The sequence below is a fragment of the Kogia breviceps genome, chromosome 3 (genome assembly GCF_026419965.1).
Source record: "Kogia breviceps isolate mKogBre1 chromosome 3, mKogBre1 haplotype 1, whole genome shotgun sequence".
In the NCBI taxonomy this organism is placed as follows: domain Eukaryota; kingdom Metazoa; phylum Chordata; class Mammalia; order Artiodactyla; family Physeteridae; genus Kogia; species Kogia breviceps.
Genome location: NC_081312.1, coordinates 41553400 through 41571845, shown reverse-complemented (window position 1 = coordinate 41571845; position 18446 = coordinate 41553400). Strand labels below are relative to the sequence as shown.

The 18446-nt window shown below is 38.9% G+C and overlaps 1 pseudogene; it reads right to left on the bottom strand.

Annotated features, from left to right (window-relative positions):
* Positions 1–8100: 8100 nt before the first annotated feature.
* Positions 8101–8991, bottom strand: LOC131753859 (transformer-2 protein homolog alpha pseudogene; annotated as a pseudogene).
* Positions 8992–18446: the final 9455 nt, after the last annotated feature.

Below are 18446 nucleotides of genomic sequence, written 5' to 3'. Positions count from 1 at the left end.
GGAATACTCTGTTTTTTTCAGTGTCAATATTCATTTTAAATTACAAACATTTGGATTATACAAAAGTACACTTAACCCAAACTATAGAATTAAGCTTTAAAAAGCAAATAAATAATACCTCTTTCTTTCCTTCCCAAGCTTGGAACCAACTGGGAAATAGACATGAGACAGATAACTGGAGATTAAAATATCAGCTTTAATACTGGAAAAGTCATTGGGAGAATCGTTGTGTATCTGTAGAGAAAGGCTCACTAACATCCCCTATTCCCACTAGACCTTGCTAGAGCACACTCAAGGGAAAACTTGAGTCTATTCAGGTGATTCATTAGGCAAAATTGCTGCCTCCCGCTAATCTGGGGGCACCAACAGATGAAATCAGGAGCAAATCTCCTGTAGTAGATTGGGGGTGCGGAAGGGGGGTGGGGTCTCACATTTGCTCTCTTAACTTCTCAAATATTTTACTGTAAAATACTACAGATGGAAAAGAAATGAGGATAAATCTATACAAAGTCAAAGCAGCCCTGGTTTGGTGTATGTGGGGGTAATGCTTACCTACACATTGTGATATAAAGGTTGTGGGGACAGCCACTCTCTCTACAGTGCACATCTGCTGGTTTTGCCTTCGCAGCATTCAAAATTCTGGTAAGAACACCTCAATTTTCCTTCAAGTATCAACTCTCTTCTTACAGTATACCTGAGACCCTGGTGGGCCTGACCCCCCCCCCCCCTCAGCCCAGGCCAATCAGAGCATTCCAGTTGAGCATATGATCCAAGTTAGGCCAATCAGGCTTGAATATCAGAAATTGTGTTGAAACTGGTAGGAAAAAGACCCCCTCTTTCCATTAGGGTCCTTAAGCTGGCAGATGGCACTATGTGGAGATGCTCCTCTCTGAAAATGAAGCTGATTAAAATAGATCAGAGTCATGGAGAAACTGAGTCCAGATATTTTCATTTGAATGAATCCTGGATGTGTAGCTTTGCCTAAACCTATTCCTACCCCTGGACATTTGACCTGTTGTTTGTGAAGGTCATTTTTTTTTTCCATTTTCTTAAACATTTGAATTGGATTTTCTTCACTTAACAACAAAAGGATTCCAGGTTAATAAACTCCCTTGTCAAAAATTTTTTTTTTCCAGAAATCTAAAATTGTGCCACAAGAGGAATCTTTTCCTGGGAGAAGTATTATACTATCAATTCTTAGTGTTAACTATCATCTTAGTGTTATTTTTTTTACCAGTTTTTTGGAGAAAGGACAGCGGGATAATGGACATTTTTATCAAGGATGCTTGTATTTTTTCTAAGGAAAATAAAGAGATAAAGAAGCTAATTTCTTCATCATCGAATCAGCTTCTAGTTAGAGCTTGATAATTAGCTAGGGTATCTCAACATGACTGATTACTAACAGCATCTGGAAAACTTTTTAAAACATAAATTTGTGAACCTTACTCTAAACCTATGGAATTGTATTCTCTGGGATATATCCTTAGAATCTTAAAAACATTCTACAAGTGATTCTAATAATCAGATAGGTTTGCAAACAATAGGTTTGCAGTCTATTTTGGTTTAGTCTAAGGTGGTGGTTCTTTAGCCTAGTGGTATTCATTCATTCATTTATTCATTCAGGCATTATTTTTAGGTTTCTACTTTGTTATTATCTACAGAAATGCAAGGATGAATGAGATGTAGCCCTGACTCATAAAGATCACAGTCTGGTTGAAGAGACTCACCATAGATAAATGTGCTATATCTGTAATGGAAGCATGAACCAAGACCTGGGTGCAAGTTGGAAAGAGAGAACAGCTTACTCTGCTGGGGTATTGAGTGAAGGCGTTGAAAGGGATTTGTAGGATAAGGTAGGCAGGAAGGGGAAAAAAGCATTTGAGGCCTAAGAACTAGTAGGTACAAAAGGGTAATGTGGTGCAAGGCCTTGCAATACTCTGGAAATAAGTTTGGTGTGGATGGAGGAATTGCTGCCAAGTGGGGTGTGAGGTTGAGGAAGCAAGAGGTAATTTGAGCTTGTATTTTATGAAGTGCTAAAAATTGGGTATTTTCTTGTGTGGCCCCACTGGTATTCATAATCCATAGATCCTACCACTCTTATCACCTTACCTTCCTCATGAAGTCACTTCCTTCCACATCCAGCTTAAATTCCAAGGTCAATCACTACTGACCTTCCTGTGAATACACTCTCAAGCTATCCGCCCTCTTTCACTTTGTGCATATATCTGGTCAAATTCAACTCTTCTTTATCTTCCATGCTAGCAGTCACACAGCTGACTGTGGATGGAGGAAAATCACAACCACACTGACAAGTATCACTTACACTCCTGGTCACTAAACTCATAAGAAAGTAATGCTGTTAGGCAATCATATGCTGTTTCCCTAGTCCACTCACTCACCTGGATCATTATATCATACTTTTTCATCTCTCATCAAACGTCAGCATCTCTCCAAATTCTTACTCTCAGATGACCTTCTTTCTACCTCACTGAGAAAACTGAAACCATGAAAAGAAGGCTTCTACACACCTCTACCACCACATATACCTACTCACCTGCTTCTGTACGAATACACTGTAGCTGATCTCCCGTCCAAGCTCTTAGCTAGGGCTAACCCTGTGACCTATGTGCACCCACCTTCTCTCAACTCCTCAATGATGTTGCTGCAACAATTCTCCCTCTATCTCTTGGATACTTTTTGGTCTCCACTGGATCATTCTCATTAGCATAAAAGCATGCTGTTATTCTCCCAACTTGAAAAATATCTTCATTGACCCTATTTCTCCTCTAGCTTATGCCCCCATTTCTCTTCTTCCTTTTAGAGCAAAACTCCTTGAAAGAGTTTTCTGTAATACTCATGTTCTCCAATTTCTCTCCTTCCATTCTTCTTGAACCCACTCCTTAGAAACTGTCCTTTTTTGTAGCATCAATGACCTCAATTCTCAGGCTTCATCTTCCTTGACCTACCATTACTCAATTTTCTTCATTTGGCTCTAGAACACCATACTTTCCTGGTTTTCCTCCCACTCTTTTGGCTAAGATTCTTAGTCTTTGGTGGTTCTTTCTCATCTCTCTTAACTTAAGTATTCAAGTGTCCCACAGCTTAATCTTTCAACCTCTTCTCTTTTCTACCCACATCTATTCTTTTGGAAATTTAATCCAGTCTAATGACTTTAAATACCATCTTTAGGCTGATGAAATTTGTATTTCCAGCCTGGATATCTCTCCTGGACTCCAGACTCATAAGTCCAACTTCTTACTTAGCTTCTCTACTTGTATTTCTAATAGGGATCTTCAACCTAAAATATCCAAGTCTATGCTTTAATATCCTCCCACCCCTAAAACCTGTTTCATTTGCAGCTTTCCCTTTTCAGAAAATGCCATGTCTTTCCTACAACTGCTCAGGTCAAAGCCTTGGAATCATCTTCTCTTTTTTTCACACCCCACATCCAATCCTGTATAGTCTTCCCCATACATCATCATGACTCATGCCTCGCGTCCTTCCAGTCATTACTCAGATATCATCTACTGACAGTGGCCTTCCCTGGACATCCAATTTGAAATTGCATAAACACACACACACACACACACACACACACACACACACACACACACACACACTTCTTATCTCCTTTCTCTTCTTTACTTTTCTTCTTAGCACTCATCTCTAGCTAACCTGCTATACATTTTATTTATCTGTCTTTTCTCCATTAGAATGCGAGCTACATAAAGATAGATATTTTAACCTATTTTGTTCACTAACTATCTATAGTGTCTAGAAGAGTGCTTGGCTCACAGTGGAAGTTCAATAAATATTTGCTGAATTAATGAATGCACAAATGAACACACACATAAAGGATGATGCATGGGAGGTCTATTAAAGCATGACTTTATCAGATCTGTTTTTTAAGACCATAACCGTGGAGGTAATGAGGAAGATAGGCTAGTGGACAAAGATTAGTGGCTGGAAAATAATTTAGAGGCTATTGGTAAAAAAAAATTTTTCACCCTGAACTAAGGCAGTAGTGTTAGTAATAGAGAGAAGGAGATGAGCTGGGGCAGGAATTAAGAAAGACAATGGGATGGTCAAAGTGTATATAGGGATGTTAGTATGATTTAACCTGCCTCATACCAGAGGTGGGGCAGAAAAGTCTGGCTACACTCTTCTTGTCTCTGCCTGGCTCAAACTGGGCTCTTCCCTCAACTCTAATCTTATTTCTGGCTCTTTGATCAAGTTCTGCTTTGGATCCCTTCCTGTATGCGTAACTTTGGGCAAGATACTTTCCCCTTCCTAATAGTACCTGCAATTATTTCCTAGAGCTGCTATAATAAATTACCACAAACTAGGTGGTTTAAAGCAGAAACTTATTCTCCCACAGCTCTGAAGGCTAGAAGTCTGAAATCAAGGTGGGGGCAAGGTCATGATCTCTCTGAAGGTTCTCAGGAAGAGTCCTTCTTTGCCTCTTCCTGGGTTCTGGTGTTTGCCAGCTATCCTTGGCATTCCTTGGCTTGCAGGTGCATGACCGTAATCTCTGTTTCTGTCTTCACATGATATTCTCTCTGTATCTGTGTCTTCACGTGACATCTTTATAAGGACACAGTCACTGGATTTAGGGGCTACTCTAATCCAGTATGACCGCATCTTAATTAATTACATATATGAAGAACCTAAATCTAAATAAGATCATGTTGTGAGGTTCCACATGGACTTGAATTTTGGAGAGACACTACTATCTTCCAGAGAAAGGAGCTGGACATTTAGGGTAAACTATCATTATCAATTTGGGTTTTATAAATCACAATCTTCATCTTGGAATTTCCTGTAAGTTTGCAGACAAAAAAAATTATTTGCTAACTCTTGCTTTCCCAAAGTGAAGGAGGGATAGGATTCTATGGATGTGTTCTAGAGGCCTAATACACCAAAGTGATCAAAATAAGAGAATGTTCATATAAAGCCCTTGGCATATTACTTGGTATTCATACCTTCCACAAATCTTTCTTGAGCATTTGCTATGCGACAGCCACTAAGGTAGATGCTGGGAACACAACGGGAAATGAGAGAGATGTGATTCCTGCCCTCACAGAGCTCAAAGCATAGTGGTGGAGGCAGACATTAAACATTCAGCAAAGATATAGGTGTATGGGTAAATACAAATCCAAAAAGAAAAAACATTTAATTTTCCCTGGTATAAAAATGGTAAAGAGAATCTTCTCTTCTCCTTTTCTTTCAGAGCATTTCTTTAGAATACTTGTAATTGTGAATTCTTTCTTTGTCCCTTTTAAAAACCTAAGCCTCTTGCCAACTTTATAACCCAGGAATGTCTTTCTCAAGGACCTGGGAGCCATCTTTTTGAAATTAAATCATCAAGGAAGATAGTGTCAGAGAAAACCAGAGCCAGACAGAAATTAAAGTGGTGAAGGTAAATTTCATGCAGGAACTATTGTAACAGGGGAAGAGAGACATGACTATAGAGCTCCATTCTGAATACAACAAGGACAAGTAGGGACTTACAGCCAAGGAGCAGGGTTAAGAGGGGTCAGTGGATAAAAAAAAATTGCCAAGAGGAACCATCAAGGATAAGGGGGTTTCTGGCTAAAAGAACTTGATAGAATTATTAAGGAAGGCACGATGGTAAGGTAGTGGGGGGAGGGGAAGTGTGGAAGGAGGAATTTGATCAGATAATCATAGTTGGGAGATTTTCCCCCTATTACAAGTGAGAACTCGGGTTAGTGAATGTGCTGGCTGCCCCCTGACCTTCTATTTAATATGGCCTGTGTTTTTGCTCCTCCCCCACCTTTACCTTTTCAGTATATTATTTTTTTAACATCTTTATTGGAGTATAATTGCTTTATAATGCTGTGTTCATTTCTGCTGTATAACAAAGTGAATCAGCTATATGTATACGTATATCCCCATATCCCCTCCCTCTTGCATCTCCCTCTCACCCTCCCTATCCCACACCTCTAGGTGGTCATAAAGCACAGAGCTGATCTCCCTGTGCTATGTAGCTGCTTCCCACTAGCTATCTATTTTACAGTTGGTAGTGTATATATGTTCATGCTATTCTCTCACTACGTCCCAGCTTATCCTTCCCCATCTCCGTGTCCTCCAGTCCATTCTCTGTGTCACATCCTCTTGTTTAAGGCCTAGTTATCATTTGAGAACATGTATGGGATGGGTTGTATCTGCTTGACTATATATAAGGGTTAGGTTTCTTTCTGTCTTCCATCTCTTCAGGGGATTGCCTGTGATATGAATCATATTCTGGTTTAATGTTTATTCAGTACTAAAACTGTTTTCTTTTCCTTCTACCCTTGTGGAGAGGTTTTCTGGGTATCCAGGAGATTTTGGTTTTAATTATATTTCCCTAAAAAGGGGAATGAGAATTCTCAAGCACTACTGGTGGGAGCGAAATCTGGGACAGCCATTCTGGTAAGTTATCAGATGATATCTAGTGAAGTAAATGTTTGCCTTTTGCCCAATAATTCTATTCCTGGCATATACCCCAGAGAAAATGTCCTTAAGAAAACAATTTCAAGGCTGTTTAATACCCTATTGTTTATTGTAGTCAAAATATGTGCCCATCACTAGGGGAATAAATGAAAGATAAAACATGATAGATATATATTATGGAATAATGTGCATAATACAGAAACAATGAACTACATGAACATACAGAAACAAGGATAGATCCTAAAATAGCACCGAATGAAAGAGAATCAAAATACAATTTATAGCACAATAACTTTTTTTTCAAAGAAATTAACTTTTATTTGAAAGGAGACTACCATTCCCCTCACTATTTCTAAGGACTCTATACAATAGCCTACTTAAACCATTTTCCCCAGTACCAAAATTTCTAACAGCAAAGCATACAACTGCTCTAAATAATAAATAATAAGCCTTGTCCTTCACTGATTAAACTTCAAAAATTTCAACACAAAAATCAAACTTTACGTTTTTAAGTTTTAACAAATGTATTTTTTTTTTTTTTTTTTTTTTTTTTTTTTTTTTTTTTTTTTTTTTGCGGTATGCGGGCCTCTCACTGTTGTGGCCTCTCCCATTGCGGAGCACAGGCTCCGGACGCGCAGGCCTGGCGGCCATGGCTCACGGGCCTAGCCGCTCCGCGGCATGTGGGATCCTCCCGGACCAGGGCACGAACCCGTGTCTCCTGCATCGGCAGGCGGACTCCCAACCACTGCACCACCAGGGAAGCCCAACAAATGTATTTTAAATACAACATGTTTTGTAGGAGTCCACAAGCTTTTCATCTCTAAAAAAAGACATAATTTTTAGGGTTCAAAAATTCCATTCTTCAAAAGAAATGACCAAGTGTTTTCTTCTATAGTTTCAAAATTTCTACACTCAATTATTTGATTGCTCCATGCCACCCCAGACAAACCTGACATGACTGAACTACTTTATGTTACTAACTTTCCCAAAAGAAAGTTAAAAAAGGAGTTTGTAGGGCTTCCCTGGTGGCGCAGTGGTTGAGAATCCGCCTGCCGATGCAGGAGACATGGGTTCGTGCCCCGGTCCGGGAAGATCCCACGTGCCGCGGAGCGGCTGGGCCCGTGAGCCATGGCTGCTGAGCCTGCGCGTCCGGAGCCTGTGCTCCGCAAAGGGAAAGACCACAACAGTGAGAGACCCGCCTACCACAAAAAAAAAAAAAAAAAAAAAAAAAAAGGAGTTTGTAGTAAATACAGCTCTCTAACACCATGTCTAATACAATATCTAACACAAAAGAAGCTTTAAAAAATCATTTTTTTCCTCATTCGATAAGGCAGGAGTTAATTTTCTGTAAAAGCGACAAACAAAAAAACATTTACAAAAGCATAACACTGGGAGTTCTTTTTTTACTCAAGATGTTTAACTACTCAAAATGACAACAATTACATCTTTAAGAATATAATAAAAGGGGTGAAAACAGCAATACAATCAACAAAGTGTAAATGCTAAATAAACCAAAGATGTTTTTAAGGGTTCTTTTTAAGGAGTAGGAAGGATTAGAAGCTTGGCGAAATCCAGAATTAAACAAAAAAAGAGAAAGGGAAAAAAAAAGAAAAAAAAAGATATCCTCAACTGCAACCACTCTGTTTATCAATAGTGTATTGGGCTGTAGGAACAAGATCTTGATCGTGATCAGTATCGACTATACTAAGGAGCAGACGATCTTCTGTACCGGTAATCATAGTCTTCGTATCTGTCATACCCACGATCATATCCTCTATCATAGTAAGAATCTAGACGTCTGCCACCTCCTCCACCTCCACCTCTACCACCTCCACCACCACTGTGAGTTGGTCTGCCCATGTATATGCCTGGTGAAGGTGTGTGCACTCTCTTGGTGATAGAATAATCTACACAAATTCTTCTACCATCCAGCTCCATTCCATTTGACCTTTCCATAGTCTCCTTTGAGTCATCTATTCTCTTGAAATAAACAAAAGCAAATCCTCGTGATCGTCCAGTTCACTGGTCATAAACCACATTGACACTACTCAATGGTCCATATCAAGAAAACACTTCGTGAAGATCTCTCTCTGTTGTGTACAAACTGAGGCCAAACACTCCTAGACAAGTGTTGGGATCTGGATTTGCCCTGCTGCCTGTATGTCTTCTCTGGTTAGACATTGGAGAATGACTTTGGCTCCTGCGACACCGGTATTATGGTGTATAGGACCTACTTTGAGATCATCTCCTATGAGAGTGAGAATGGGATCTGGATCAAGTGTAACATCTATGAGAATGCCTCCTTGACCTCGACCTGGATTTTGATCTTGATCGAGAATGGGATTCAGAGTGTTTGGAAACTCTTGATGGACTACGAGATCCTGACCTGCTCTCTGATTTTACATGAGCAAGAGTTCCCTTTGGAGATTCTGACTGAGAGCGAGACTCTCTGCCCTCGAAGTTGTTCTCCTCTACATCACTCATGTCGGCCAGGCACTCCCCAGAATTAAATAAGAGACAGGTCTCAGCTTGAGGGCCGATGGCCTAATCAACCAGCTGACTGGACCATGGGGAGGAGGAAAGTCGGCAACAACAGCCGCTCCACTCCACTCCCACTTGGTTGCAGGCTCTGGCAAAAATCCACAATAACTTTTTATAAATAAAAAATACAGACACACAAAACAATACTGCCTGTTTTTCAAAGATAGATGCACAACTCAAGGTTTATGAGAAACATCAAATGTATGCCTATTATTGGGATGGGGGTAGGACTGGATATAAAATAAAACAAGGGACTTATATAGACAAATGATGATAATGTGCTGTGATCTGAGGAATACAATCAACTTTCTGGGTCTCAGGTATAATAAATAAATAAAAGACAACAAAAGAAAGGAGGTAGAGGAAAGAATTCTCCCACACAAAGAACTGGTCAGCTCTCTAGCGAATTAAGACTACCACAGTCAGTAAGAGTGTAGTAGGAGGGCGAGAGAAGATGGCAGAATAGTAAGATGCGGAGATCACCTTCCTCCTCACAGATACATCAGAAATACATCTACACGTGGAACTGCTCCTATAGAACACCCACTGAATGCTGGCAGAAGACCTCAGACCTTCCAAAAGGCAAGAAACTCCTCACGTACCTGGCCGTGTGGATTAATGGCTCTTGGTGCTCCAGCCAGGCATCAGGGCTGTCTCTGAGGTGGGAGAACCAACTTCAGGACACTGGTCCACAAGAGACCTCCCAGCTCCACGTAATATCAAATGGCAAAAATCTCCCAGAGATCTCAATCTCAATACCAAGACCCAGCCTCACTCAACGACCAGAAGGCTACAGTCCTGGACAGCTTATGCCAAACAACTAGCAAGACAGGATTACAGCCCCATCCATTAGCAGAGAGGCTGCCTAAAATCATAATAAGGCTGCAGACACCCCAAAACACACCACCAGACGTGGACCTTCACACCAGAAAGACAAGATCCAGCCTCATCCACCAGAACACAGGCACTAGTCCCCTCAACCAGGAAACCTACACAATCCACTGAACCAACCTTACTCACTGGGGACAAACACCAAAAACAATGGGAACCTGAAGCCTGCAAAAAGGAGACCCCAAACACAGTAAGATAAGCAAAATGAAAAGACAGAAAAACACACAGCAGATGAAGGAGCAAGGTAAAAACCCACTAGACCTAACAAATGAAGAGGAAATAGGCAGTCTACCTGAAAAAGAATTCAGAATAATGATAGTAAAGATGATTCAAAATCTTGGAAATAGAATAGACAAATTGCAAGAAACATTTAACAAGGACCTAGAAGAAATAAAGAGGAAGCAAGCAACAGCAACACAATAAATGAAATTTAAAATACTCTAGATGGGATCAATAGCAGAATAACTGAGGCAGAAGAACGGATAAGTGACCTGGAAGATAAAATAGTGGAAATAACTACTGCAGAGCAGAGTAAAGAAAAAAGATGAAAAGAATTGAGGACAGTCTCAGAGACCTCTGGAACAACATTAAATGCACCAACATTCGAATTATAGGGGTCCCAGAAGAGGAAGAGCAAAAGAAAGGGACTGAGAATATATTTGAAGAGATTATAGTTGAAAACTTCCTTAATATGGGAAAGGAAATAGTTAATCACATCCAGAAAGCACAGAGAGTCCCATACAGGATAAATCCAAGGAGAAACATGCCAACACACATATTAATCAAACTATCAAAAATTAAATACAAAGAAAAAGTATTAAAAGGAGCAACGGAAAAAAAACAAGTAACACATAAGGGAATCCCCATGAGGTTAACACCTGAACTTTCAGAAGAAATTCTACAAGCCAGAAGGGAGTGGCAAGACATATTTAAAGTGATGAAAGAGAAAAACCTACAACCAAGATTACTCTACCCAGCAAGGATCTCATTCAGATTTGATGGAGAAATTAAAAGCTTTACAGACAAGCAAAAGGTAAGAGAATTCAGCACCACCAAACCAGCTTTACAACAAATGCTAAAGGAACTTCTATAGGCAGGAAAAACAAGAGAAGGAAAAGACCTACAATAATAAACCCAAAACAATTAAGAAAATGGTAACAGGAACATACATATCGATAATTACCTTAAATGTAAATGGATTAAATGCTCCCACCAAAAGACACAGACTGGATGAATGGATACAAAAACAAGACCCATATATATGCTGTCTACAAGAGACCCACTTCAAACCTAGGGACACATACAGACTGAAAGTGAGGGGATGGAAAAAGATATTCCATGCAAATGGAAATCAGAAGAAAGCTGGAGTAGCAATTCTCATATCAGACAAAACAGACTTTAAAATAAAGACTATTACAAGAGACAAAGAAGGACACTACATAATGATTAAGGGATCAATCCAAGAAGAAGATATAACAATTGTAAATATTTATGCCCCCAGCATAGGAGGACCTCAATACATAAGGCAAATACTAACAGCCATAAAAGGGGAAATCGACAGTAACACAGTCATAGTAGGGGACTTTAACACCCCACTTTCACCAATGGACAGATCATCCAAAATGAAAATAAGTAAGGAAACATAAGCTTTAAATGATACATTACACAAGATGGACTTAATTGATATTTATAGGATGTTCCATCCAAAAACAACAGAATACACATTTTTCTTAAGTGCTCATGGAACATTCTTCAGGATAGATCATATCTTGGGTCACAAATCTAGCCTTGGCAAGTTTAAGAAAACTGAAATTGTATCAAGTATGTTTTCTGACCACATTGCTGTGAGACTAGATATCAATTACAGGAAAAGATCTGTAAAAAATACAAACACATGGCGGCTAAACAATACACTACTTAATAATGAAGTGATCACTGAAGAAATCAAAGAGGAAAACAAAAAATACTTAGAAACAAATGACAATGGAGGCACGACAACCCAAAATCTATGGGATGCAGCCAAAGCAGTTCTAAGAGGGAAGTTTATAGCAATACAATCCTACCTTAAGAAACAGGAGACATCTCGAATAAACAGCCTAACCTTGCACCTAAGGCAACTAGAGAAAGAAGAACAAAAACACCCCCAAATTTAGCAGAAGGAAAGAAATCATAAAGATCAGATCAGAAATAAATGAAAAAGAAATGAAGGAAATGATAGCAAAGATCAATAAAATTAAAACTTGGTTCTTTGAGAAGATAAACAAAATTGATAAACCATTAGCCAGACTCATCAAGAAAAAAAGGGAGAAGACTCAAATCAATAGAATTAGAAATGAAAAAGAGATTACTACAAGCAACTGTATGCCAAAGAAAAGGACAGCCTGGAAGAAATGGACAAATTCTTAGAAATGCACAACCTGCCGAGACTGAACCAGGAAGAAATAGAAAATATGAACAGACCAATCACAAGCACCGAAATTGAAACTGTGATTAAAAATCTTCCAACAAACAAAAGCCCAGGACCAGATGGCTTCACAGGCGAATTCTATCAAACATTTAGAGAAGAGCTAACACCTATCCTTCTCAAACTCTTCCAAAAGATAGCAGAGGGAGGGACACTCCCAAACTCATTCTATGAGGCCACCATAACTCTGATACTAAAACCAGACAAAGACGTCACAAAGAAAGAAAACTACAGGCCAATATCACTGATGAACATAGATGCAAAATCCTCAACAAAATACTAGCAAACCGAATCCAACAGCACATTAAAAGGATCATACACCATGATCAAGTGGGGTTTATTCCAGGAATGCAGGAATTCTTCAATATATGCAAATCAATCAACATGATACACCATATCAACAAACCAAAGGAGAAAAACCATATGATCATCTCAATAGATGCAGAGAAAGCTTTTGACAAAATTCAACACCAATTTATGATAAAAACCCTGCAGAAAGTAGGCATAGAGGGAACTTTCCACAACATAATAAAGGCCATATATGACAAACCCACAGCCAACATCATCCTCAATGGTGAAAAACTGAAACCATTTCCACTAAGATCAGGAACAAGACAAGCTTGCCCACTCTCACCACTCTTATTCAACATAGTATTGGAAGTTCTAGCCACAGCAATCAGAGAAGAAAAAGAAATAAAAGGAATCCAAATTGGAAAAGAAGTAAAGCTGTCACTGTTTGCAGATGACATGATACTATACATAGAGAATCCTAAGGATGCTACCAGGAAACTAATAGAGCTAATCAATGAATTTGGTAAAGTAGCAGGATACCAAATTAATGCACAGAAATCTCTGGCATTCTTATACACTAATGATGAAAAATCTGAGAGGGAAATTAAGAAAACACTCCCATTTACCACTGCAACAAAAAGTATAAAATATCTAGGAATAAACCTACCTAAGGAGACAAAAGACTTGTATGCAGAAAACTATAAGACACTGATGAAAGACATTAAAGATGATACAAATAGATGGAGAGATATACCATGTTCTTGAATTGGGAGAATCAACATTGTGAAAATGACTCTACTACCCAAAGCAATCTACAGATTCAAAGCAATCTCTATCAAACTACCACTGGCATTTTTTTACAGAACTAGAACAAAAAATTTCACAATTTGTATGGAAACACAAAAGACCCCAAATAGCCAAAGCAATCTTGAGAATGAAAAACGGAGCTGTAGGAATCAGGCTCCCTGACTTCAGACTATACTACAAAGCTACAGTAATCAAGACAGTATGGTACTGGCATAAAAACAGAAATATAGATCAATGGAACAGGATAGAAAGCCCAGAGATAAACCCACACACATATGGTCACCTTTTCTTTGATATAGGAGTCAAGAATATACAGTGGAGAGAAGACAGCCTCTTCAATAAATGGTGCTGGGAAAACTGGACATGTATATGTAAAAGTATGAAATTAGAACACTCCCTAACACCATACACAAAAATAAACTCAGAATGGGATAAAGACCTGAATGTAAGACCAGACACTATCAAACTCTTAGAGGAAAACGTAGGCAGAACACTCTATGACATAAATCACAGCAAGATCCTTTTTGACCCATCTCCTAGAGAAATGGAAATAAAAACAAAAATAAACAAATGGGACCTAATGAAACTTAAAAGCTTTTGCACAGCAAAGGATACCATAAACAACACCAAAAGGCAACCCTCAGAATGGGAGAAAATAGTTGCAAATGAAGCAACTGACAAAGGATTAATATCCAAAATTTATAAGCAACTCATGCAGCTCAATAACAAAAAAACGAACAACCCAATCCAAAAATGGGCAGAAGACGTAAACAGACATTTCTCCAAAGAAGATATACAGATTGCCAACAAACACATGAAAGAATGTGCAACATCATTAATCATTAGAGAAATGCAAATCAAAACTACAATGAGATATCATCTCATACCGGTCAGAATGGCCATCATCAAAAAATCTAGAAACCATAAATGCTGGAGAGGGTGTGGAGAAAAGGGAACACTCTTGCACTACTGGTGGTAATGTAAATTGATACAGCCACTATGGAGAACAGTATGGAGGTTCCTTAAAAAAACTACAAATAGAACTACCATATGACCCTGCAATCCCACTACTGGGCATATACTCTGAGAAAACCATGATTCAAAAAGAGTCATGTACCACAATGTTCATTGCAGCTCTATTTACAATAGCCAGGAAATGGAAGCAACTTAAGTGTCCACTGACAGATGAATGGATAAAGAAGATGTGGCACATATATACAGTGGAATATCACTTAGCCATAAAAAGAAATGAAACTGAGTTATTTGTAGTGAGGTGGATGGACCTGGAGTCTGTCATACAGAGTGAAGTAAGTCAGAAGGAGAAAAACAAATACCATATGGTAACACATATATATATGGAATCTAAGAAAAAAAATGTCATGAAGAGACTAGGGGTAGGATGGGAATAAAACAGAGACCTACTAGAGCATGACCTTGAGGATACGGAGAGGGGGAAGGGTAAACTGTGACAAAGTGAGAGAGTGGCATGGACATATATATACACTACCAAACGTAGGGTAGTGGGAAGCAGCCGCATGGCACAGGGAGATCAGCTCGGTGCTTTGTGACCACCTAGAGGGGTGGGATAAGGAGGGTTTGAGGGAGGGAGACGCAAGAGGGAAGAGATATGGGAACATATGTTTATGTATAACTGATTCACTTTGTTGTAAAGCAGAAACTAACACACCATTGTAAAGAAATTATACTCCAATAATGATGTTAAAAAAAAAAGTGTAGTAAAAGAATTAATATTCTACTCAACCTCCATGCTTGTGAACAAAATAAATGATTGTCATTGTTTTTTTTTTTAAAAAAAGACTACCATCCCTTCTTAAAGTCACTATCCTTCAATTTCCTACCATAAAGCTGAATACAAATGGAATTAGGAAGATAAAATAAGGAGGTTATGTTGTCTGAAGTGGAGTATCTTTTTACAGTTCCGTTCTGGCTGCCTTTTAAGAAAAGCTTGCGCATTAATTATATGTCAACAAATCATGGACAAAGATTATTTAACATTTTTAGATAGACTCATTAGAAATAGCATTCTGTTGGTCTAATTAAAGTTTTATTTCAGGATAATTCCTACCTTTTAATTGAATAATATATATTCATTGCCAGACATGAGTAATAAGAGGGCCCCTGCTGATGACTTTATACGCACCACAAAATTATCTCTTCCACTGCCAAATAAACCCTAAGTTGTGCTGCCTTCATGTTTTCATGATATATCAAATTTAAACATGTGATAGCAAATTTTCACAGATAATCTAATAAAATCATTAACTGGAGAGTACTCATTTGCATAAGGATCAAATGTCAACAAGAATTTAAAAATTAAATTAGCATTTGAAATCTCCAGACTTTTGGTTCTCTGGAATTAAACTTGAAGACACTACAAAGCCAAATTGTAATTAGATGTCTCCACTGTTGTCTACCAATAAGAATAGGGCTTTGGGGGAAATCAATTTAACCATCTATTCAAAATATTTTAATAAAGAAAGATTTTCTTATTTAGGTCTATAGTCATCTCTATTTTGTTTAAGTAATTCCTCTTTAATTCAGGTAGTGACACGGTAAGTATGCCATAATCAGTGGTAAGATAGTTTCCCAATTGTTTTCAGGTTCAAGATACCTTTATCCATAAATAAAGTAGATTTAAATTTATATGTTTTGGCCTTTGTCTAGGAGTATGAACAGACTGATGAATGAAATGAAGTCTTATTTCACTTAGAATGTTTTACTTTGCTTGACTTTTAGTGGCTTCTAATTCTATTGTTTCTGGTACAGACACATAAAACCATATCATAAAGAAGCTTTAAAATAAGAAAAGGAGATTAACAAGAATGGTCACTGATTCTGTATGCTTTCTCTGGTTTTAACTGTAATCACCTTCTGCTCCAAACACCATCTAGAACACACTAACAGGCAATTCTTCCTTTAAGAATTACTAGGACAAGGGCTTTAGTTTAGCAACTCACCAATGGTTATCAGTCTACAGCTATACAGGAACTCTGACGCAGTTGCTGACCAAATCCTTGAGCTTTACCTAGAAATAACATTCTTAAAATTACTCCTTTATATAATATAAAGAAAACTGTGTTAGCTTTCTCCTAGTCCTTTACTGGTTAGGAAAGCCACAATAAAAATTTCTAACAATATCAAAGCAGATAATCTCTATACTTTTATGCAAGAGTTGCATCTCCCAAAATGAGAAGCTTGATGTAGATAATTCATCTAATTGATTTCTGATCCAATTTCTTAATTTAATTTAAAAGTGTAAATTTCTGAACTATTGTTATCTAATTTTTACACTCTAAGATGAAAATTTACCCAGACAGGTCATCTTGTTCAACTAGATTTTCAGAGAAGTTAATACTAAAAGTACAAATATGAATCAGATTTTTCTGGTCCTTTTTTTAAACCCTTAAACCATAAATATTTTAATTAATTTTTAACTAATTAATGACAGAAACTGAAATTTCTGTGAAATAGAAAAACGTACAGGTAAAATTATTTTTTTATTTTTCTATGTTTATGTATGTTTATAAACAGTCAATATTACAGATAAAATATTTGAAATGAAAATATATTTTAAAATCTGCACTCATATTTTTCATGAGAAAGCAGTTTTAAACTATAGTCTATTGAATGAGGCAGCCATCTCGTGACGGAAAAGAGCACTACAGACACTATTTTGCATGAACTGAACGTCATAAAAATTCTACACAAATCAACTTTTCAAAAAATATAGTAGTGCTCTCCAACAGAAATATAATAGAAATCACACATGTAATTTAAAATTTCCTAATCGCCGCTTTTAAAAAGTAAAAAGAAACAGTAATTTTAATAAGGCTTTTTTATTTAAACCAATATATCAAAAACCATTATAATTTCAACATGTAATCAATACATATTTTTTTCATGCTAGGTCTTCAAAATACCATGTGTGTTTCACAGCACAACTCAATTCGGACTAGCCACATTTCACGTGGCTGTGGCTAGTGGTTGCCATGTGGGACAGCGCAGATCTAGAAAATGAAACGAGACCTGCAGTTACTTTGATTTGCCTAAGTTCATTCATTTCTCAGCCCCTCTGCCCACTCTTAAAAGTTCTTTCCTGGGCTTCCCTGGTGGCGCAGTGGTTGAGAATCCGCCTGCCGATGCAGGGGACACGGGTTCGTGCCCTGGTCCGGGAAGATCCCACATGCCGCGGAGCAACTAAGCCCGTGAGCCATGGCCGCTGGGCCTGTGCGTCCGGAGCCTGTGCTCCGCAACGGGAGAGGCCACAACAGTGAGAGGCCCGCATACCGCAAAAAAAAAAAAAGTTCTTTCCTTTCCCTCTTTAAATTTTATTTTGTAAAATTTTTTGGCCTCCTGTACACTTTGTAATACTTAAACGGCCCTGAAAAACCTGTCGACGAACGACAAGAAGCCCCTTGGAGGTCCTATGTCTTCTCTTAAGGGCACCAGGGAGTTACGTAGGCCTGCGCTGTCCTTCCATTCGGCTCGCTCTGCGCTCAGTGGCTTCGTGCTAAAGTCAGCTACACTCCTGGAGGGCGGCGGTGGCGGGCCGCAGGACCAGCGGCGCGCGGGGGGCATCAGGGCCTGTTCCGGACGTCTGGCCGCCTTGACATCACAGCGTCGTGTCTTTGGGGCTCAAGTCCAGCGAGGCTCCGGGCTTCCAAAGGAGGTCAAAGATTTTCAGTAGGAAAGAGCCGGGACTGGAAGAGGCAACGCCTAGGTCCCCGCCATAAGTCGTCGCTTCCCGTCCGGGCCTCTGATCCGGCAAAGGTGGGTGAAAAGCTACCTGCAGGGATCAAATGACCTGCTGCTCGGGAAGCTCCCCACCCTTTCCCAGGAGCACCAGAAGGGTCTTCCGGGTGGACTCCGACCTCTGCTGATTGGTTGGAGCTTGCCACCACGTGATCCAGAAACGAGTCGGCCACCGCTTTCCCCGCCCCTTTCCCCCCCTCCCCACCTAGCGGTCACAGGAGGCGGA